This window comes from Symphalangus syndactylus, chromosome 8 (genome assembly GCF_028878055.3).
Source record: "Symphalangus syndactylus isolate Jambi chromosome 8, NHGRI_mSymSyn1-v2.1_pri, whole genome shotgun sequence".
Lineage (NCBI taxonomy): Eukaryota > Metazoa > Chordata > Mammalia > Primates > Hylobatidae > Symphalangus > Symphalangus syndactylus.
This window is the reverse complement of record NC_072430.2, coordinates 63,440,217-63,463,151: the sequence shown is the minus strand read 5'-3', so window position 1 is coordinate 63,463,151 and position 22,935 is coordinate 63,440,217. Positions and strand designations below refer to the sequence as shown.

General features: G+C 38.6%; 1 long non-coding RNA gene across 1 annotated transcript; it reads right to left on the bottom strand.

The window, feature by feature from the left end:
* Positions 1 to 1,786: 1,786 nt before the first annotated feature.
* On the bottom strand, positions 1,787 to 17,114 carry LOC134737457 (uncharacterized). Its single transcript, XR_010122371.1, has 3 exons — positions 16,909 to 17,114; positions 4,637 to 4,885; positions 1,787 to 1,878 (listed from the first exon to the last, which is right to left on the bottom strand). It is a non-coding gene; the product is annotated as an uncharacterized lncRNA (long non-coding RNA).
* Between the last annotated feature and the right edge of the window lie 5,821 nt (positions 17,115 to 22,935).

The following is a 22,935-nucleotide window of genomic DNA, read 5'->3' as shown; positions in this document are numbered from 1 at the left end:
GATGAAAAATGGAAAAACACATTAATACTGTGGTGAAATTGTATTCTATCCCTTTCAAATACTTAAACTCCAGATATATTTGCTGTATAAACTTAGGAGTGACTCCAAGATGCAGCAGAAGTTAATGTACCATAATTCTAAGTAACTGTATTAATTACAACCACATGAAAATTAATAATTGGGCATCAATATGGAGGCGTCTGATGGCTAAAGTTGGAATAGACTACAAATACTTTCTTCTCTGGTGATTTCTTCTGCTCACTGATTCCTTGCATTTTATTTGCGCCGCTTAGATCCCTGTACACATTGTATTACGGTTGACTGTTAACATGGCCAGATGTGTCCCCGGAATGTCAACTTTTTCAGAGCAAGAACTACTTCTTGCTGATTATTCTACATCTGTTTTTTCCGCAGGGACTTCCATCTTAGTAGAGTTAACGGGAGAGACAGGGGCTATCAAAAAGTTTAGTACTGTTCTTGAATAGCAATAATATAAATGCCTTAAAAACTCACAGGTCATAAAAGTCATATAGTGTTGGGTCCAACTTCTGGCTTCTCCACTTATTGGCTAAGGTATCTTGGATCAGTCACTTAGTTCACACTGTATCGTTCTCTCTAAAATTGGGATAAAGGTGATACCTACACTTAAAAGTTGTTAGACTTCGTGAGATGAATTTGGAAGCACCCTATATATCATAAAGGATTTACAAGTTAGCATTATGATAATTTACTATTATTCTATCCATAGGATAATGACTAGAGTTTAAGTATATCACTCTTCAGTTTTCCTCTTGGTAAATGCATTTCACTCTAGTTTATTGTTGTTTGGCTTAGTTGCAGCCCTTTGTGAACCAACGAAAAACTACTCCAGGTGTGAAGACGGTTCCTAGGTACTGTATTGCACAGTCCATAACCTGGACACTGATGCTCTAGACAGCTTAATAAAGACAGTCATTTGGTAATACAATTGGAATGTGTTAGTATGATTTTGCTTTGTAAAATTTCCTCATACTTGACAGAAAAAAAAACTGCCCCAAGAAAAAGAGTAAAGGGAGGAGGGAAGCAAAAAACTAATATTTGAGACCCTACTGTGTGCCAGGCACCCAGGAAAAGAAACAGAATCTAGACCAGCACAACTTTCTCAGCCCAAGGGTCAGTGCCAGAGGCATGGTAGAACCTTCCCAAGGTCAAGGCCAGGTTACAGAAACTGGCCTCTTTTTAATGTTTACATTTAACAAAGCAATGCCTTTAACAAGAAAAAAAATCCAATGCACTATAATGTGTTAGCCATAAGATAATTATTTCCAATATCAATTCAAGTGCATCCTGGGCATGTCGTGTGATAATAGGACACACATAGAAAGGTGTGTGATGAATCACTTCTACTTTCCTGGTAACTGTAGTTACAAGCTCACTTGGAGATAAAGTCAAAGGCTTACTTTGTGAGTGTGAGGTTGATCCTGCAATGCCCAAGCCTCACCCCAGGGATGGGTCTGGTTCAAAGCAGGGCGTTTTGATCTAACACTTTAATGCAGCCATTTGATGTTAAACCACCTTGTAAACATGTAAAATCTCCATGTTTTCAAAAACATGAAAACAATATCCCTTACTAGTGTTGGATTCAGGTCTTGTAGGACCTAAGTCTTATATTTGATTTTTTTTAAAGGATAAATTAGGTATGAAAACAAGTGTTTATTTAAAATGAGAACAAAAAATAATTTTTTTAAAGTTGCAAAAGCACAAACATCAACAAAAAAACAGTTTTTTAATGAACTGCCTAGCATACCTCTGAAGAATTTTTTCTACATTTCTTGACTATATTTCTTGATTATTTTCCTGATAATCCCGTCATATGCCATTGTTTTTGAAAGATCAGTCCTTAAAAGAGAAACATAATTCTCTTTCTTCTAGAATCATTGATCAAAATCTATTTTTAATTACTAATAGTTTAGAAAAGTTGCTCTTAGCATCATAATTTTTATGGGCAATGCATATATTAATAAATTCTTAGGATGTCAAATTTGAGGAAACTTCTATCAGGTTTTTCATATATGAACTGTAAGATTTCAGCACATCTCAAGTTTTCTTTATGCAGTGACAACTTTTAAATACTCTTTGAATGAACAAAACTGAATAACTAGTCAATGTACTTGTTATAAGTTTTACGTTATTGTTGCTGTCAGCATTTTAAGTCAGACATGTAAATATTTTTCTAATAAGTTCATGTAATCGACATGTTGGGATGAATAAAATATGTAATTTCACAAAGATTGTTTGTAGTACTGCTACATATGTGTGTCCTACAAACATAATAATTCCGATAAATTTCCTCTTGAGAGATTTCCAAAATATCTCTAGATATATCGAATACTTTTTTTTTTTGAGATGGATTCTCACTCTGTTGCCCAGGCTGGAGTGCAGTGGCACAATCTTGGCTCACTGCAACCTCTGCCTCCCAGGTTCAAGTGATTCTCCTGCCTCAGCCTCCCTAGTAAGTGGGATTACAGGCATGCACCACCACACCTGGCTAATGTTTTGTAATTTTAGTAGAGACAGGGTTTCACCTTGTTGGCCAGGCTGGTCTCGAACTCCTGACCTAAGGCAGTCCACCTGCCTCAGCCTCCCAAAGTGCTGGAATTACAGGTATGAGCCACCACGACCGGCCTGTCAAATACATTTTTAAGTCTCTTCCTGGAAGCAGAGAACTTGTTTTGATGAGCACTGAATGATTCTCTTAAAATTTTACATGCCTGATGACTGGAAAAATCTTCCACACGCTAGCTTCTGGCTTTGTATATTTCAAACCATATTTCTCCTCCATCACCCACAGACTTCCAGTGCTTGGAGCCATTGCTCGAGCACATGCCCACATCAAGCTCTGGCTCCACACCTCTGTTTCATAATGTTGGCAGGTGGGAGCAACGGATGGTAGGAGTGGACCTGGGAGTAATTTCTACACCAAAACAGGTGGCTAAATAGCTGTACCTGGATCTGACTGCAAACAGTAGATCCTCTGACCTGAACCTAAATGGATCCTCAACTCAGCTGTCCTGTACCCCACTCTCCAAAATGCCTGTGGCAACCCGGTGCCGCTCCAGAGCAGGCGACAGTGGAAAGAACAGCCTTCATTAGCTGAAGTTAAAATATTTTATTTTTACGCATTTTACAGAAGTAAGGGACTATATGGACATATGACTGGGGCCCTCCTAGGGCTCCTAAAAGGGCCCATGCAAGTGAGCGGCCCTGAAGCTTCTGCGTCAGCAATTCACAATCAATTTGCTTTGGTTCCTGACTTTTATTCCATCCCTAACCACAAACTTGATCATGGAGAATGTTCCTGTTTTAAAATCTCACTTCTGGATTATTTGAATATAGAAAGTATGTTATTCTGTATGAATATATTCTAATTTTAAAATCAGAAAAACAGCACAGGCTTTTAAAGTATATTAGAGTTGATCGGGTTAGGCTATAAGTCTGATCACCTGTTTCCCCAAAAACTCCATTTTGAAGGAGTTTAACAATAAATTAGATGCTTAAATATAAAGGGCTACTGAGGAAACTGTTAGAAATTGAACTGAGTGTTTTCTGTGAAATCTGGAGAATATGAGATCCTATTATGCTACAAATATCCTCTTCCTAATACCACCTCCACCTTGCCCAGTGGATAATCTATAACAACTCAAATAGGTTCATAGAATCAAGCAGTCAACTTAAAACAGAGGTGTTCATCCTACAGATTTTTCAAATGAAAAAAAACAGAATGAGTGTCTCCATAAAATGTATTAACTAAAAGAAAATGGCAATAACAATGATCGTTTCAGAGAGAAATCTGAGACACTGAGGTACATGTGATACAAGTGAATTCGCTGAAAACAAGCAGCCTCCTGACTTAGAATGATGGGTGGCTCCTTCTGAGATGTGCAAGTGTAGTAAGAAAGTGATTCCTCTTTCCACGTAGTTTGCCAGCCTTTGAGCCCTCATTTCCATACCCTCCCTCCCCGTGCCTTGTCACTGGCCCATCCCTGATTTCATCTCAGCCCTAATCCCTACCCTGGGGAGTATAGTTGGAGATGGGGTGAAGTTCAAAGATGGGATAAATCTGAGTCACAATGTATTCATAATTAAAATAGATACATTTTTAGAGTTTGCTTTTTAGACTACATCAAACTATTTTCCACCAAAACCAAATGGCCACATCCAAACATCAAAAGCCCTAGTGAATTGATTACATTATGAAGCAAAAATCATAGAAAATTATACAAATTTTTGTTAAATTCATAAGGAATAAATTTATCCCTGTATTGCATAATATTTTCTGGGTGGAACATAATAACACATTTCTATAACTCTATCATATCTCTTATTGTTCCTTAGCAGCTTATTTTATGCATGTGTCTCAACAGCTATTTTCAATAGAACTGCATTTTAAGGAACTTAAAAAGCATACTCTCTCCGTCCATTCTGATGTCAGATTGTACAATAAAGCAGCCCACTGTGACTATCGGGATGTAAATTTTACCTTTTAGGGAAGGGGAGTATTGAAAAATGCCGGGAGAGCATCTCCTGGTGGGAGAAAGCTAAAGAAATCCCGGTTTGTTCCAAGACAGGTGGCTAGGCATTCATATATCACACATACTTTCTTTGGGGACCCTTTTGCTGAGTCAGCAGAGTGAAATCTGGTGAAATAGATCCACAAATCTCCCACTGGCATCCGTTTCCTTCATCTAAACTTTATTGGAAGTAGATGTCTCCAAGACTAGGCATTCATTCATTCTTTCAGCCGTCAAAAAATGATGACTTTCTATGTGTTAGGAAACAAAGATATTTCAGTGAACAAAGCAGGCATGGCTGTTGCCTTCATGGAACTAACAGTTGAGCAGGAAAGCTGCAAAATAAACAAAATATTACTCAAATAACTAATTTAATCATAGAAGATTTCCCCCAGTTGCCAGGAGTGCTGGGTTTGACCATGTGAGGTGGGGGGAGAAAGATGGTTGCCAAGAGCTTCAAATTCGTACCCTTTCACTATGAAACCAGAGGCAAAGCTGCTTCTATTCTAGTCCCCAAAATTGTAAGGCAGGAGGGCCCTTGATAACCTGGAAGGCTTGGATCACCATCTGCACCCCTAAGAGACCTGATCATATGCCCACCCGGTAGGTTGGGGGTCAGGAAGATATGTTCCAGAGGAGTAGAGATGAGGAAATTTGCTGATCAGACCAAAACAAACGAACAAAATCTCTATTCCTATATTATCATATGTATAGCCCATAAGTATCTGTGGCTTATTTTAAAATCAAGCAGAAAGCCAGTGCAATGTTTAAGCAAGGAAGTGATTGATCAGATTTATTTAAATCACCCTGGCTGCATTGTGGACAATGGCATGGATATAAACTAAGAATAGAGGCAATGAGAACAGTTAGAAGATTATTTCAGGCCAGCAAAGATGGTACCTTGGTGATGGCTTTGATGATAAAAACAGAGTCAAGAGCTATTTACTAGATGAAATATCAACAGGTGGTTGACTATGAAAGGATAATGAAAAGGGAGAGATCAAGACAAACGGATTTCCAAGTTGAGCGACATATTCAGCAATTCTTAACCTAGCTGCACCTTAAACTCATGTGGAGATCTTCACAACAGAAATTCTGATTTAATTGGTTCAGCAGGGGGTCCAGGAGCAGGTATGTTTCAAAGCCCTCATATGTTTCGTATGTGTACTCAGGTTAGACAGTCCCTCTAAATGAGGCAATCGTTCCAAGGTAGATAACACTGGACAGGGAGGAAGTTTCAGAGAAAATGCCATGCATTCCATCCTCTATGGATTTTTTTCAGAGAGGCTTGTAACTCTTCCAAGTGAGATATCAAGTTAAGAGTTGAATTACACATCCGGGTGTTAGAGGAAACATCTAAATTGAAGAAAGGAGAAAGTGATTGACATTTCTATTGTAATAGAAGTCATGGTAGAAGAGGCAATGGCCAAGAAAAGAGTACAGTGAGAAAATCAAAGGTCCCTGAAAAACCTCTTATTAAAGATAGAGGATAGTGAGTCAGCAAAAGAGACTATGAAGGAATGTTGGTAAGTTAGAAGGAAACTAGGAAAATAGGCGTTGCCAAAGTCAACGCAAGAGAATGTTTCAAGAAGAGAGTGCCTAAGTGGGCTGAAAGCTGTGTTTAATTTTGACAAGTCCTGGAACTCCATCCTTCTCCCAATCTTCTAACCTCTGGGTTGATTTTAGGCTCTCCCCCCGTGATAAGGCTCCACTTTGGCAAGATAACCATTAGCAGAGAATTACGATTTAAAAGTCAAGTTGTAGGAAACTCCAAAGCACATTTTTTGAAGATTTGGAAAATAATTACAATCTCATTTCAGATACTAGACACAGAAGATAGCATTCTATGTTCACATGCACTCATGATTTCTAGCACTTTCGTATATTATGTTCGCCTGTTTGTGGGTTTGCAGTCGGCAAGGATTGCAACTCTTTTAGTGTTTGCTAGCATTCTCTCTGTTGCCAAGTGGACACAGGGCAGAATGAACACAGAGTGATCTTTCAGGACTTGTCTTCTCTTTGGGCTCTTACTGTAACATATACAGATTTTTGTTACTGTCATAATATCCATGTCATTTTATTTCTTTACATGTATGTCTTCTTATGCTTTCCCTGATAGCAGATAATATTATTAGATGAGCTTGTATCTCTGGGCCTGTCACAGTCCCTAGCACTGTGAACTGAATACGTGTTTGCTGAATGAATGGAAAGTTGCATAAATTTTTCTGTGAACTCATGGACAGCCAATCTGCAAATTCCATCTCTAAGTACTCTTTCATCGTAGACTGTAAAATATTGTTTAAATAAAGGATGTGGTTTATCCATGTTTAAATTTTAGGTCCACTTTCTATGGAGTTAGTAAAATCTCATTCCAATACAAATTGTTTAATCCCTTGGTGCTGGGGGTTTTCTGCCTGTAAAATAAGAATGGCAATGCTGATTTCCCTTGGCACTGCAGTGAAGACTGTAAAACTCAGAAACTCAGAACTCTACTTGTCTGTAACAGGTACTTGGGTTTGACAACCAGTTGATAACCATTTTTGTCTTATTCTCTCTCTCTGAGTATATGTTGGTTCAGGCACTGTGAGGGGCAACAGATAAGTTCTCTGGCTCTGTTTACAGCTGCTCCTGGAGCAGTTGCTAAAGGCTGGGTTGTGTTGATTGTGTTTGTTTTTGTTATTGTTGTTTGTTTGTTTGCTACAGGAGTGATTTTTCTAGAGTTCTCCAGCCCCTTTTGGGCTGTACAATAGGAAGTAGGGCAGACCTAGGCCAGCTAAAGCAAATGTAGTCAATACTGCTTTTAAGGTCCATCAGACTTGGATAAGTTGTTCAGAGCTAATCTCCCCTCTAGATCAATTCTGCTATCCAGTTGATGTAATGGTCTCTTGGTAGGAAACATGTAAAAGAAGTGAGAGATTACCTTACCCAAGGGCAATCTTTCTGACTACAATTTAAATAATAAAATGTATCAACTCACTAGATGCATTGATTGATTGCCAGGCTCCTGAAGTGCCTTACCACATTGTCTCATTTTATATTCATGCAGGTATTGTAGGTATCCCCATTTTACACATGCAGAGATTGAGGCTCAGAGATGTTAAACAATCTGCCTAGCATCACACAGCTAGCAATAGGCAGAGACCAGGCAGAAACTCAAATCTCACTGACTCCCAGCTCAGCCTCTTTACTACTATTCAATATTGCCCAGTAGATGCTCATTTTCTCTGTGTAGGCTTCTAATGTGCTTTTAGCGTAAAGCTAATTTTCATTAATAGGCTGAATATATGCAATCTGACCTCAAAGGACATACATAGTGGTTTTCTTCTCATTTAAGATTAGTTTGAGGCAAAAACAAAACATGAAATAAGATCAAGTACAGTTGACCTTTGAACAGCACGGGTTTAAACTGTGTGGGTCCACTTATACACTTATTTTCTTCTGCCCCTGCCACCCCTGAGATACCAAGACCAAACCCCTCCTCTTTCTCCTTCTCCTTAGCCTACTCAACATGAAGACTACAAGCATAGAGACCTTTATGATGATTCACTTCCACTTAATAAATAGGAAATATATTTTCTTTTCTTTATGATTTTCTTAATAACATTTTCTTTTCTCTAACTTACCTTATTGTAAGAATACAGGATATAATACATATAAGACAAAAATATGTGTTAATTGACTGTTTATGTTATTGGTAAGGCTTCCAGTCAAAAGTAGGCTATTCATAGTTAAGTTTTAGGGGAGTCAAAAGTCAGACATGGATTTTCCAGTGCACAGGGGTTGGTGCCCTTAACTCCTATGATGTTCAAGAGACAACTGTATAATATTTATTCTGATGAATAATCTTGTTAGATTTTAACTGAAATCTAGCTTTTCATTTCTTTCTGCAATTTTTATCATCTACTTTTAAAAGAAAGCCAATTACCTTACTTCTATAGCTTTTCAAATTACTTTTCCTAATTCTCATAACATTTGTGCTTCTCATTAGATTTATCAGTAGTTTAAGGCAAATAGATGGTGCATTGACTATTTTAGTAGATACTCTACTCATATATAGATGATACTGGCCCCTGCTCTTGAAACCTACAAGTAAGTCTGGATTTGGGTGCTTTTAACCTTATACCTAGGAGGATCATTTCAGATTCTTAAATTTTCATCTACAAGAACCTAACAGCTTCATGGGAGTGAGATAAAAATTAATAAAGTTCATGTTGTGGTCCCTGGGGAAAGACAGTTCCATTTTGTTCCAGAAGTACTACGTAGACTACACGGTCAATGTAAGAATGCAGGTCAAATTAATCCTGGGGATTGAAGACAGCAAGTAGTTTTCTTCTTAGAGATCAACTCCAAATGTTTGGTACCAGCTCCCTGAAATTCTGAAATGAGCAACATTCTGAGGCTGTGTCTGGCTTAGTGACAAAGAATGCTATGATCAGTTTGTGATGTCTTCCATTGGTGATAAGGAGTTGTGGCAAGGCTGCGTACATGCTAGAATTTGCCATCATAAGAGAGAGCAATGGCTCAAAAAAGACTAAGCCCCAAATGAGGAGGTACATCACTTTTACAGTGGCAAGAGCCCCATTCCACAAGTTATCCAGAAGAAAACCTATGAATGAGACAGTTTCAGGTTTGTTTTTTTTTTTAACTGAAGTACAAAGAAATGTAGGGACAGGCATATCCTTCAGGGAGGGAATAAACCGATCATGTTCCTGTAATGTCTCTTCATGTGCAAGGGCAAAGGAACTATACCCAGTGAGTAGGGAGGGACACCAGATCTGGCAAAACTTTCCCTGCTGCAAACTTAGAGAACAGCCTAGTTGATGAGGTGAGTGGGAAGCCTAGATTAATATATTCCAGCAGAGAAAGAGAGGGGCTATGCTGGCAGGGCAAACATTTGGCACATGAGCTGAGCAAAATAGTTGTCCAAGTCTTCACAGATCCCTATATGGAAAGCTTCTCTTCTGAGGACCCTCAGCGTGACTCCTCATGGGAATCAGGGAACTACTAGGTGCTTTTTACTGTTGCTTTTTTTTTTTTTTTTTTTAATGGACTGTTCTTTCTAAATACGCTGTGTCTGTCTGATTTGCTTCCCCTGCCTTGAAACATTCACAGTGTAGTAGAAACAGGCAGGTACAAAGCAGTGACTGTTATCCCAGAGTCACCAACAAGGGGCAATTGGAGATAGAAGGCCCTGTCTCTGTCTGGAAGGGGCAGGGACAGCTTCTTAGAGAAGAAGATATTAGAGCCAGTTTACTGGGTGGAAAATTATAAGAAGGTCATTCTGGTCCTAGAGAAAAGGATGGGCAGAGACATAGAAGCAACAGCACCATCAACCAATTGCAAATAGTTCAAGGCTCTTGGAGAACAGAGTGAGATAAAGGAGTGGGTGGAGGGTCCAGATTATAAGAGGTCTGAAAGTCACTGAAGGCTTTTAAACAGTGATGTGGCATGAATATCTTTGTTGTTAGAACCATCACCCTGGCAGCACTGTAAAGATTCCATTGGAAGAGAGATAGAGACACCATTAGGAAATGATTGCAGTTGTCCAGATAAAAAATGATGACTACAGGCAGATTCAAGAAATACTAGGAATTAAAATCAAGACTTAAAGACTGATAAATGAGGAGAAGTGGGCAGAGAGAAATAAAAGAGGTTAAAGTGACTCCCAGGTTTCTGGCTTAGGAAGACAATAGGGCCATTAACAAACTAGAGAATATTGGATGAGCTGTGGACTTTGGCTTTCTAGCATGCTTAGTTCAACAACAGGAGCTATAACAATAATGACTCATCAAAAGCGTGAGTTTTGGAGTCAGAGATTAGGATTCAAATTAGTAGCTCATCATAATCCCAAAAGACACAATCCCAAATGTCGAAATCCCAAAAATTCAAGTTACCAAAAATTTGATTCTGGAAAAAATAATTTTAAAATTATTTAAAAGTATTAATTTACATTTTTAAAAGGGATTTATCTGGGAAACATATAAAAACATGACAGAACACTTTGTAGGCTACTTTACACAATAAAATAAGCAATAATGACACACATATTTTTGCAGGCATAAACATTCAGATATGCCAACAACAGTTGCATGAGTACAACAGTTATGAGCTGGCAAACTGTATTTACAAAGCAATAGGGCCAGGTGCAGTGACTCATGCCTGTAATCCCAGCATTTTGGGAGACCAAGGCAGGTGGATCACTTAAGTCCAGGAGTTTGAGACCAGCCTGGGCAACACAGTGAGACCTTGTCTCTACCAAAAATACAAAAATTAGCCAGGCATGGTTGTGTGTGCCTGTAGTCCCAGTTACTCCAGTGGCTGAGGTGGGAGGATCGCCACTTGAATATCAGGAGTTCAAGGCTGCGATGTGTTGTAATCACACCACTGTGCTCCAGCCTAGGGGACAGAGTGGGACCATGTCGAAAGGAAGAAAAAGAAAGAAAGAAAAGGAAGGAAGGAAGGAAGGAAGGAAGGAAGGAAGGAAGGAAGGAAGGAAGGAAGGAAGGGGGGGAGGGAGGGAGGGAGGGAAGAGAAGGAGAGAGGTCAGAAAGGGAAATGTATAAATGCATATCAATATGTTTGGAACTGTGTGTACCCAGCTTTATAACTGCGGTCATCTAAAATACCGGGGTAACAATCTAAGTCTTTTGATGAGATCAATCAAAAACCACGATGGGTCACCACAACATATGCACTTGCCCAAAGAGTTGAGATCTCAAGAAATTTTATCTTTCACAAACGTAGATGTACAAAAGGGACCTCTCTTCATTTATTGGGGAAGTTTCAACACTTAGATACATACACTATGCTTACACACGAAGTCAACTTTGTAATAATGCACTTCTGAGGAGCGAAATTTGCAAAAAAAAAAAAAATGCATAAAATGAATTAGAACTCTCCAAAGTCTCTACACAATTTATACCTTCAGTATTGGAGATTATGTGAAGATGAAATACATAGCAACTTATAAAAATAATGCTGAAAAGTTAAAATAGTGAAGAAAAACTAAAAGAAAAGAAAAAAACTAAAAAGAAAATTCAACCTATGAAAAAATATATGACGGGATAAATTATGGGCAATTGCACAGAGATAGTCCATAAAATCTGGCCAACTTTCATAATTGTTAACTCTATTTTAAAGTCTTGTATCTCAATGAATAGCTCCTTTTTTTCTTTTAGGATGTGGATCTCCTCAGGGAATACATTCACATTCATTTTCTACATGGCATTGCTCTTTTTGAAGTTCTTCTATTATTTGATAGACACACCCAAAATAATGCTTTGCCAGGTTTCTAGGTATCCCTTAATCCAGTCAAGATGATACCTAAAATTAAATCCACTAGTCCAGCCCTTGTCAACTTGGCATCCATATGTGTCTCCTTAAACTATACTTAATAAAGACAATATAAAGACAATAACAGGGTAATAGTTCTACCTAACATGCTGCAACTATCCTATGATTATGATTTTCAGGATTTTAGATATTAAGGAGTTTAAGGATTTAGACTTTAAGGATTTTGATCTTTCAGGATTTCAACATTTGAGATTATGGCGTTCAAGACTATGATCCAAATCGATTCAAAGCTACCTTCTCCCCACCCATTCAAAAGCTACATGATGTTGAGTAAGGTAGTTAGCCTCTCTGTGCCTTAATTTCCTAATGGCAAAACTGAGATAATAACAGTATGCAGCTTATAGGGCTGATTTTGGAGATTAAGTGAGAGTGTGTATATAAGATGCTTAGTACAGCTCTTGGTACATTGTAAGCTCTCAATAATGCCAGCTACTTTTGAATCAATGAATACATTCGTTTTCTCTTTCTACAAAGTAAGTAATGGGATAGAAATGTTTTTTATTCTCCTAGTCACATAAAACTCACTATTTTTATTTCACTAGTTTAACTGAATTTCTGCTAAGGCATTTATGATACAGCACATAAAAACTGCTCTTGAATTATCCTCCAATCTGAGGATTTACCATTGGCTTCATGACCAAATGGTCTGTAGAGCCTTCTGGGAACCTGACTCCTGGGAGCCCACACATAATGGAAGATTAGACCATACTCCTTGTCTTGTGCCAGGATCCATCTCAATCTAATCAGTACTAAGATTTGACTTCATATTTCCTTTCACATAGCTCTTGTGAGCTATCCCTAAGGATTGCTAGCAATGTACAAATTGTAAAGTCCATGGGGCAGATGACAGTGCTATCTGTAGTATTCCACACAGAGCTTGGCACATAGCAGTTACTCAGTAAATTTTGGTGGAATAAATGCATGCACTCCCTGCACCTCCACTCCTGTGCCTACCCCTAGGAAGCATCATCTGCACCATGCTGATCCCTATACAGTTCATCCTTCTACCTGACCCACGTGCCCTAAACAGGATCAATTTTAGCATGAATTATTCTTTCTAGACCTTTCAAGGCATGTAACTGAAGTGTTTAATCTGCCAATCATAAAATGAAGACTATAAAATAAATATGGATTCAGAGACCAGTGTTCATATGGATACATTTCCTCAAGTAGACACTGATAAACAAAAATGTTTTTGTCACGTACAGATTCAGCACACTGACCAAGTTTCTCTGTTTGAAGGTGAATGTATCCACCCAGACAACTCAACACAGTATGAGTTAGCAGAACTTACGGGTGTTTGTGTGTTTTTCGAACCCTGCTTTAAGGATCTGTGATTTAATGTGCCTTTCAAAGCTGAAAATATATCCTACTGAGATATAAAACAGAAAATAGATTTAAAATATAACAAAATACAACAAAGCTAGTTTTGTTTCAGGGACACAGAAAGGTGCTAGAATTATTTACTGCTTTCTGGACTTTGCATTATGACCAAATTGATATTTTCCAGGTTTTTCATTAACTTAAAATGTTCTGAGGTAAACACATCATTTTCCATGATTAAATCCAAGCTGTTTCTGTAGCTTCCTTCTGAGCAGTTAAAAATTAGACTGAGAGGTAAGCATTCTAATTGACTGCTTTGTTGAGGTAGCACGACAGAAAATGCACAGATTTCACCCAGCAACTGGACTGAGATGCTAAGAGATACAGCAAGCAGAAGTTCTAAAGTAGAATCACATGGTAAAATTTCCTAATCTAGAACTCTCACCTCCAGAACCAGAATTCATTGCACCTTATCTTAGAAATTCACATAGAGTCACCAAATTATAAAAAAATCTTAGAGTTGGCATACCTCACCCTCATATCTGCTACATCATCCCTACGTAGAAGGGCTCTTCAAGAATAAAGCTTCTGCCACCTCTTCTGGAATGGTTCTAGCTAGGTCCAAGTTACTGAAAATATAGCTCTCAGAATCCACTAGGATTTCAAATGTCCTTCTCTCTCTGAACTAGATGTATTAAATTAGCTTCTGTTAATAGCCAGTCTTCTAAAAGAGATGCAAGATCATAAGGATGAATAGAAAAGCCGATTCAGTACAGCCCTTTTTTCCTCTTCCTTTACATTCAACTCCTTAGTCTTGGAGACAGGGACATCTCTAGGATGAGACTCCGCTAGATTTTGTAAAGTCCATCTCGTGGACAAACATGGGATGCTATAAAACTAGCCCTCACTTGCCATCAATTTTAGATGCTCAGCTGGTCACCCAGCATGGCCTTGAGTAAATTATCTGGAGGAGATGGCGAAGAACACTCAACACTGGAGTGCCCAGAACACTTTTCAAAAAAACCTTTTCCCTGATCCTGGCTACCTGATTTGGTATGCAGCCAAATTTTAAATGCTCATTTCTTGGTCTTCAATAGGGTTTGAATCACAAGCACAATCCCTATTCATTTATCTTATAATTGCATCCCCCATACCTTACATTCACCCAAGACAAGGCAGACCTTTTTTTACAATGCTTGTCCAGAATGGATCCTTACTTTGACATTCTAAGACATTAGTATATATTGACTAATTAGAATTCACAAACATTACTTGGTTCACACATATAGATAAAAACCTCTTAAGATTTCAGTGAATTTTTAAAAAATAACATTAATACAGGACAAAATATAAGTAGGAGACATTTTAGGGGAAGGGAGTGCATTTAAGATTATTTCATCTTATAATATACCTCACAAGAATACCCATTGCACAAACGGGCAAATTTAATTGTTAAACAGTTCTTTGTTTGTTTGTTTGTTTGTTTTTGAGACAGAGTCTGTCTCTGTCGCCCAGACTGGAGTGCAGTGGCGCGACCTCTGCTCACTGCAACCTCCGCCTCCAGAGTTCAAGCGATTCTCATGCCTCAGCCTCCTAAGTAGCTGGGATTACATTAAACAGCTCTTAAAACTGAGATAAAATTACCTTTCCTACGATGTTCAGCTTCTGGTCCTAATTCTGTTCTTTGAAATAAATCATGAAACTCTTTCTTATATGGAGATATTTTTCTAAGAAAGGTTTAATTCCTTGCTTGGCAACAGAGACTGCTCCTTTCAAAGTAAAGCTGGAAATTTTAAATTAAGGCATTTGATGAACAACCAACCAATCAATAAAAAACACTGAGTACCTATTAAGTGCCAGGCACTGCATTCAACACTAAGGATAATCAGCAGTAATTAATCAATCTATTCCTAAGGGATTGTTTTCCATTGTTTTTGTTGTTCCTATTTTGTAACACCTGCTATGAAAAGAAAATGAATTAAAAGCTAAATTAATTTGAGGGTAAAAAGAAAAAGTCACCAAAATAATGTAGTATGTGCTGGTTGCAAATGTAACCTGTAGGAAAAGTGGGCATAGGGAAAGGCTGCAAGGCATATTCATTTGGCTCCTGGTAATTCCAGGTGTGTTATATTCATTATTTTACTTAATTCTTATCACAACTCTGTGTGATGAGTTTTACTCCCAGTTTACCAAAAAGAAAACTAAGGTTTTAAGAGGTTATTTGAATTTCCCACAATGATACACACCTGATCTAATTCCAAAGGCATTATAAAGCTAATTCCTTTAGCATTACCATTTATCACAGGATTAAATATTGTACGTGAATGGCTAATACTATGCCATTCTCTGTGAGTTGTTTTATACACAGACCAACCAAAAAACATAATTATTTCTTTTTTAGCTTTAAAACATTCTTAAGCCATTGACTTGCAATATAATAATTGTGTATAATTTGCAATGCCATAAATATTATTTGATGTTTCCAAGTTGGCATGTCAGTAAACGCTTACAGAATGGTAATTCATAGCCAAAAATTTCAAAGAGAACATGCTGTGGCAGAGAACCTCTGGGAGAGAAAAATTATATGGCCATGTATTTTTCAGGAAATCTTAAGCCTATTAAAATCAATGAGTGTGGGGGAGGGTGAAAATAAATTTGGGGGAAAGCAAGTTGCCTCAGTGCACCCCTTTAGAGATGCAGGGGCTCTCTTACAGTAGAATTGCAGCTAAGGGAGTCCTGGTTGGTCTCATTTGGGTGGTTCCATTTAACTCTGACCAAGATTTTGTCTAACTTTCCTGTTTCTTTGCTGACCGGCTGCCTCTTACAGGACATGGCTTAGGTCAGGCCACTCCCCGGCCCCATTTTCCCATGGTATTTATTTCTGCCACATTCTAAAAACAACCACCTTACCAGTGTGTTCAAGACCCTCCTCGCATTTTCCAGTGATGGGAGACAGATCCAGCTCTGCTCAGAGGCCAGGCACTTATGTTGCAATGTAAAAGAAGGGATGACAGAGAAATATGGTTTTGCTCAAGGTGCCACGCCATCTGTGACATTTGCCATGCAGACCTGCACATTCCTCTTGGAGGGCAAGGTTGCTCGTCATTTTTCTGACTCCAAAATTATTTCCGATATGGGTGCCTGCAATTAACCTCATGTCTTGACATTATACATGGGAAGTGTGGAGAAAGGCCCAGTGGTGTTCTTAACTGGATCTTCTATCACAAACAAACAGCCAAGATGCGTGCAGATGCATGTTTTCAACTTCCCTCCATGGTAGAACACTTGAATGGGTCCTTTGTGTTAGAAACTCTTTTAAAGGCTTTAAAAGTGCAATATGAAATTAAAGGAAAGGAGTTCAACTTACAGATCTTTGCATTCAGCCCTGCAGTACATCTGCCTCATTTTTGTCTTAAAGGTCTTAGATCTCTTAGAGGTCACATTATGAGGTGGCACAAGCAAAACCAAAATGGACCACATAAGAATGCCAAATATAAGGCACAGCCCTGCATCCCTGAGAGCTCTGGTCAGGAGTGCTTCTGAATGCTGAATGATGAAATAGTATCATCCAGCTCCACTCGTCTCTAGCCCACCAGCACCAGCTCCCTCCCTCGATAATCGTTGCTCTAGGAGGCTTTTTTGTCAAAACAGTCATTGTCACAGTCTGTGCATTCTTACTTACCTGACTCAGTCTCAGCTTGCAACCATAAAAGGCCCAATTACTTTCTTGCCAGCAGAACAGCTATATCAGGTTGATGGAGTAAAATGGAAATGATATTTGTTGGCTATTGGTAACAAAATGTTCCTTGGTAGGTCCTGGGGATAGGTGTAGAGGTTAAGGTGTTCATTCACTTCAAAACCTTGGCACATTTCTACTACCATCCAGGGTATGAGCACAGAAGAGAATGTGGAACACAGTAAGAATGTATGCAGTAAAAGCTACATCTGATTCACAAATCATTTCCACAGAAAATGTATTTATTGGGGTACTTTGGGCTGTAACAGAACCAGTTTAAGCTAACTAAAGCTAATAATAGTAATAGATTATGTGGACAGCGAGTATCTCACCGACCTCAGAGCCGGGATGCAGCTGGCCCTTAAAAATAAGGAATTGCCATGTTCTAGTCCAGGGAATCCTCAACATCCTCTCTTTCTTTTGTCTTTTATTCTCTCTCACTGCAAAGCTGCATTCTGATTTAACTGCAAGGTAGAAAAAGTGTCACCAACCAACACCTTCTGAATTTACCCCTTCTCTGTCTAAAAGAACAGCCAGGTGAACCTGAAATTTCTTGGTCCTAATTCCAAGTGTGTTTAAGGGGCCTCCTTGGTCAGTTTCCCAGCCCTGGTTCAATTACTTGGGGCAGGGAGGTCAGGTCACATTGCTTAAATATTGCTTGTAGGAGCCCAGCAATTGTAACCATGCAGATGGGAGTGGGCTAGGCAGTGGAGGGGGGACAGTTATAACAAAAGTGAGGGTGCAGGAGAGACAACCCAAAGGATACTAATACATATATTCTTGACTTGAATGTCTATCCCACCCACTAACTTTTTTTTCAGTAGTAGGGTTCTCATTTGCAGATGAAGAAACTGAATTTCAGAGGGATTACACAGGTAGTAAAGGTAAAACCAAAAGTAGAATCAGGTTCTTCTCAGTTTCTTCATCAGCCCTTATGAGTCTTACTTTAAACACAAAGGAGAAAAACAGAAGACAAAGTTAAAAAAAAAAGTAACAGCAACAACGATTAAAAAAAAAAAAAAAAAAAAAAAACACAGCACCTACCCCATCTTAAAAACATTTTAAATTTAATTGTAGACACAAGACAGATGCTCAAGAAAATAGTTTAATAACATTTTGGAAGTAATGCATAAATGCTGCAAACTATTTAAAGAGGAAGATAGAATCAAAAGCAACTAAAATCAATCAGAAAGAACAACTTTGGATTCCTGTTTAGAAGGAACTTCGGAGAGAGTTTGGAAGAACATTTCAGATATAAGAAATTAGTGAAGTTACAGGTTACCAGCAGCAATTTATGTATCAATACTGCAGATGTGATTTACTCATCCCTCTAATTTTTGCAAGAAGGCAAGGTTCATATTTTCAAAGTAATAAAAAAGGATAAAAGTAAAACAAGAATAAATCTAGAATTCTAGATTTCCAGATTTCCAAGCAAGTCCAGAGCACTGCCTCCAGCCTACCAGTCTCCTCAAAGATAGCCAGTTTCTTAGAATTACTGGGTTTTCTGAGGCAGCTCACAACAAAAGTGCTATTTTAATCTCAAGCTCAATAGGATTAAAGCAGAAATCCTTCTCAGATCATCCTCTGAATAGGATTCCTTTTGTTTTCACATCACTGCTCTCAAAACTAATTACTTCTACCAAAAATTAATTCTACATGAATATTTGTGATCCATTTCCAACGCCATTTTCAGGACTCAGATTTGAACAAGGTAAAGTGCCCAATTATGGTGGAACTCACCTGAACAGTCAGTAATTTGGTCTGTTATCTCATCACACATTGTGGTCACATAGACCCAACCAAAACCCCAAGATGGAAAATCAGGGACTCTGGCTCCAGATTCAGGCTTTCAAGTCACCAAGTGACTTGAGGGAAGCTCTTTAACCTTCCAAGGCTTCAAGGCTTCTCCACTCAGTTATCATCAAATATCTTTTGAGTTACCACTGTGAGCCAGGTTCTATTCTGGGCTCAGGAAGTACACTAGAAGCCAAACAAAAAAAGTTCCCTGCCCATGTGGAATTTGCATTCTATTGGCAAAAGACAGAAAATAAATATAAGTAAGTAAATTATATAAAATATTAGAGGATGGCAAGTACTATGAAAAAAATTAAAACAAAGAAAGAGAAATATGGAGAGGAAAGGGATTATTATAATTTAACATAACATGACAAGGATAGGCCTCAATGACTAAGTGCCAATTGAAGGATATAGGCGAATTGAAGGATGCAGCCATGCAGACATCTAGGGGAAGGACATTTCAGACAGAGAGACAGCCAGCGCAAAGGTCCTGAGGTAGAAGCATGCTTGGCATGATTGAAGAACAGCAAAAACACTGCTGGAGAAAAAGAGTCAGAAGAGGCAAGTAATATTATAGAAAATATGGTTGCCGGGCAATGAAAGAGCAGACAGCACAGAACCTTGTGAGGATTTTGGCTTTTACTTTGGGTGAAACAAAGGGCCATTGAAGAGATTACAACTGTGTGAAATAATCTAAAGCTAGATTTGAACAGGGGCACTCTGGCTAATATATTAGGATTCAACTTCAATGGGACAGGAAGGTGAGTTAAGAGTGACCATACCTCCTGTTTGCCCAGAATAATTTTGGGCAATGTGTTTCAATGCAATTGCTAATGCCCTTCTCCCTTTGAGTCTTCAAAATTATCATCCTGATTAAGAGGACACACTACTGGAATAATTCAGATGAGAAATTATGATGGTATGAGACAGGTTAATAATGATGAAAGAGAAGTGGTTTGATTCAAAATATATTTGGATGGGAAAACCCACAGGATTTCTTGGTGGATCTGATGCATGCCATAAGAAAAAAAAAAAGGAATAGTCAAGGATGACTAAGATATTTGGGTCCTAGCAACTGGAAGGACAGAGTTGCCATTAAATACGACAGAATAGACTTTGCAGAAGTCCCAGAGTCTCATTTGAGATGTGCAAATTCTGAGCAATCTCTTAGATTTCCCAGAAAGGTGTCGATTAGGCAGTTGGAAATATGACTGGAGTTCCAAAGGGAGATCTGGCCTGGAGGTACAAGTTTGTGAATCAAGAGCGCACAGATGGAATTAAAAGCTATGAGATTAGAAAGAATCATCAAATAATATGAGTGTGGAAAGAGGAGAGGTCCAAGGACAGAGTCCTAAAGAGCCTAGATGGTAGAAAGAGTAGAATCCAGCAAAGGAGATTGAGAAGAGCAGCCAGAGAGGTAGGAAGACAACCAGGCATTTCTTCGTCTTTACAATAAATGGGTTGCACTACACCACAAGTGATTTTCTCTTTTTTTTTTTTTGTAACTACAGTCCAATAAGTATATTAGGAACAGCCATATAAAAAGGTGGACTGCAAGAAGCAGACAGACAAGGTGAATTCCAGTCTCCACCTCAGTTCAGCCAGAGCTGATCTGTGTTTTCTTGCTCCAAATAATGGACTTACTCCAAATAATGGACTTACTGCATAAGATTTCATTTATGGAAAAAGTGTTAGAGAATGAGAGGAGGTAGATTCCTGCTGCCTAAAACATGAAACCCATTGCCCTGGATAATCTTTAAAGCCTACGGTTCTTTCCAGCTCTAAAATGTGTTTGATTCTACCCGATTCTAACAAAGAAAGAATTTTTTAATATCTAAAGCTACTTACTACAGTCACTTGGGAGACTTAAGGAAGAGATGGGGCAATTGTATTGTTTCTCTTGCCTGAGATTACCTGTTTGTTTTAGAAATTAAGTCATATGAAAATAGGAAGAAAAAAATAACAATTGACCTTGAGGAGTGGGAAGTCAGTTATGTTTTAAATATGAATCCAGGAAATGTTTTATTAAACAGCTAAGGCATTTACCGGCTTAGACCAGAGAATAATCCTACTCTAAATCCCACTAGCCTCTTGAGTATTCCATTTATCTAAGAAAGCCACAGAAGCACATTCCAAGAAAGTTTCTTGCTGTATTAAACTGACAGTGCAAAAGTAATACGTGCTTTACCCACAATTGTTAATAATAATAATAAATAGTTACTGTTTGCCATGCATTAAATGTGCACCAGAAATGGTGCCAAACTCTTTTTCACTCAACTTTCACAATCCCAAGGTAGTTGTTGTTAGGCACTCAATGAATATTTGTCGAAAGAATATCGTGACTGAGACTAAGAACAGTTAACTTGCCCAGAGTTACCTAGCTGGATAAGGATTAAATCCCAGGGCTCTCTTAGCTCCAATGCGTGTTCTTAATCACAGTATTTTGATTAATTCACCAGATTTTAATATTCAATGTGATGGATGCTGGGGTATGCTCCATGTAGCTCCTCTGAATTCCCCTAGCTGACAGGAGCATAGGCTACTGATGGCTCATAGCTGAGTCTCTCTTTGGATGATCCTTTCTGCCAAAAGGATCTGCCCCATCAGAGGCTGCTTCCCCTCCTCAGAGAGACCTATAATCCATAATTGATAGATGCAAGGCCCCGTCACTTGCTTCAATTCTAGATCCAGCTGAAGGGCCATGCTAGCTCCAAAGCTCCCAGATCAATTCTCACCCTGCCAATCCTGCTTTTTTTCATTCTCCACAAAACCACTCCTCAGTAAACCTCTCACACACAAATCTCTGTCTCAGGGTCTGTGTCCTGGGGCACCCAACAATGACATTGACATCTGAGATCTGCTTCACCTATTCTTTCTATTCATTTAATAATCAGCATATGTTTACTGAGCCCCAAGTATATGTTTGATTTCTTCTTTTGAGTACTGCCTTTCATAACATTTGTGTATTTTCTATCAATCTTGTTTTAAAATTTACAGTTCTTAGATGAAAACACATGGACACATGGCAGGAGGTACCAAACACACACTGGGGCTTATTGGGGCAGCAGGGGAGAGAGAGCATCAGGAAGAACAGCTAATGGATGCTGGGCTTAATTCCCAGGTGATGGGTGGATCTGTGCAGCAAACCACCATGGCACATGTCTACCTATGCAACAAACCTGCACATCCTGGAACTTAAAATAAAAGTTGATTTTTAAAACATGTATAGTTCTTTTACACATTCTGAATACTATCCTTGTATTATTTGCATTGTGTATCTATCTCTTTGTTTCTTTTAACATTACTGTATCTTTTGCTATATAAAAGTCTTTATTTTGGGTTTGCCGAATGTATGGATCTTTTGTGGCTCTTTCATGCCTGTACTTCATGCGTCTTCCCTATGGAAAATGAGAGAAATGCAAATTAAAGCAACAATGAGATTCCATTTCACACTGATCATACTGGCAAAATGTTTAAAATCTGGTGATCACAAATGCAAGGAGAAATAGGAACCCTCCTCCCATCCTACCAATGGGAATGTAAATGGGTACAGTTTGCAAAGAATTTTAGCAGAATCTAAGAAAGCTGAAGATGGTCACAACCATAACCCTGGGATTTCACTTTTAGGTATGAATCCTATAGGAGCTCTCAGGTTTAGGTGCAAGGAGGTGAGTACAACAATGTTCATAGCAACTCCGTAAGAGCAAAGAATTGAAAACAACACAAATGTCTGTCAAAAGGAAATGAATAAATAAATTGTGGAATACTCATGTAGTGAAATATCTTAAAGTTGCTAAGTGAAATAAACATGGATAAAGCTGCAAAACAATATGTAGAGCAAACCAATTGCTAACTTATGACTTTTTCTTTTTTTTTTTTTTTTCTTGAGACGGAGTTTTGCTCTATCACCCAGACTGGAGTGCAGTGCCGCGATCTCGGCTCACTGCAACCTCTGCCTCCCGGGTTCAAGCCATTCTCCTGCCTCAGCCTCCCAAGTAGCTGGGATTACAGGCATGTGCTACCAAACCTGGCTAATTTTTGTATTTTTAGTAGAGATAGGGTTTCACCATGTTGAACTCCTGACCTCAAGTGAACCACCCACCTTGGCCTCCCAAAGTGCTGGGATTACAGGTGTGAGCCACCACGCCCAGCCACTTATGACTTTTATATTAAGTT